At 34.5% G+C, this 1,657-nt stretch overlaps 1 protein-coding gene across 2 annotated transcripts in view; it reads right to left on the bottom strand.

Moving 5' to 3' along the window:
• LIPG (lipase, endothelial) overlaps nt 1-1,657 on the bottom strand; it is a 35,567-nt gene that overhangs the window by 14,357 nt on the left and 19,553 nt on the right. The window lies entirely within an intron of this gene.

Genomic DNA, 1,657 nt, shown 5'->3' on the forward strand with positions numbered 1-1,657 from the left:
ACCAGTGTTTTATAGTTTTCTATATATAGGTCTTTAGTTTCTTTAGGTAGATATATTCCTAAGTATTTTATTCTTTCCGTTGCAATGGTGAATGGAATTGTTTCCTTAATTTCTCTTTCTGTTTTCTCATTATTAATGTATAGGAATGCAAGGGATTTCTGTGTGTTGATTTTATATCCTGCAACTTTACTATAGTCATTGATTAGTTCTAGTAATTTTCTGGTGGAGTCTTTAGGGTTTTCTATGTAGAGGATCATGTCATCTGCAAACAGTGAGAGTTTTACTTCTTCTTTTCCAATTTGGATTCCTTTTATTTCTTTTTCTGCTCTGATTGCTGTGGCCAAAACTTCCAAAACTATGTTGAATAGTAATGGTGAGAGTGGGCACCCTTGTCTTGTTCCTGACTTTAGAGGAAATGCTTTCAATTTTTCACCATTGAGGATAATGTTTGCTGTGGGTTTGTCATATATAGCTTTTATTATGTTGAGGTATGTTCCTTCTATTCCTGCTTTCTGGAGAGTTTTTATCATAAATGGGTGTTGAATTTTGTCAAAGGCTTTCTCTGCATCTATTGAGATAATCATATGGTTTTTATTTTTCAATTTGTTAATGTGGTGTATTATATTGATTGATTTGCGGATATTGAAGAATCCTTGCATCCCAGGGATAAAGCCCACTTGGTCATGGTGTATGATCTTTTTAATGTATTGTTGGATTCTGATTGCTAGAATTTTGTTAAGGATTTTTGCATCTATGTTCATCAGTGATATTGGCCTGTAGTTTTCTTTTTTTGTGGGATCTTTGTCAGGTTTTGGTATTAGGGTGATGGTGGCCTCATCGAATGAGTTTGGAAGTTTACCTTCCTCTGCAATTTTCTGGAAGAGTTTGAGCAGGATAGGTGTTAGCTCTTCTCTAAATTTTTGGTAGAATTCAGCTGTGAAGCCGTCTGGACCTGGGCTTTTGTTTGCTGGAAGATTTTTGATTACAGTTTCAATTTCCGTGCTTGTGATGGGTCTGTTAAGATTTTCTATTTCTACCTGTTCCAGTTTTGGAAAGTTGTACTTTTCTAAGAATTTGTCCATTTCTTCCACGTTGTCCATTTTATTGGCATATAATTGGTGATAGTAGTCTCTTATGATCCTTTGTATTTCTGTGTTGTCTATTGTGATCTCTCCATTTTCATTTCTAATTTTATTGATTTGATTTTTCTCCCTTTGTTTCTTGATGAGTCTGGCTAATGGTCTGTCAATTTTATTTATCCTTTCAAAGAACCAGCTTTTGGCTTTGTTGATTTTTGCTATGGTCTCTTTTGTTTCTTTTGCATTTATTTCTGCCCTAATTTTTAAGATTTCTTTCCTTCTACTAACCCTGGGGTTCTTCATTTCTTCCTTTTCTAGTTGCTTTAGGTGTAGAGTTAGGTTATTTATTTGACTTTTTTCTTGTTTCTTGAGGTGTGCCTGTATTGCTATGAACTTTCCCCTTAGGACTGCTTTTACCGTGTCCCACAGGTTTTGGGTTGTTGTGTTTTCATTTTCATTTGTTTCTATGCAAATTTTGATTTCTTTTTTGATTTCTTCTGTGATTTGTTGGTTATTCAGCAGCGTGTTGTTCAGCCTCCATATGTTGGAATTTTTAATCGTTTTTCTCCTGTAATTGA

This window comes from Bison bison, unplaced genomic scaffold (genome assembly GCF_000754665.1).
Source record: "Bison bison bison isolate TAMUID 2011002044 unplaced genomic scaffold, Bison_UMD1.0 scf7180017864287, whole genome shotgun sequence".
NCBI lineage: Eukaryota > Metazoa > Chordata > Mammalia > Artiodactyla > Bovidae > Bison > Bison bison.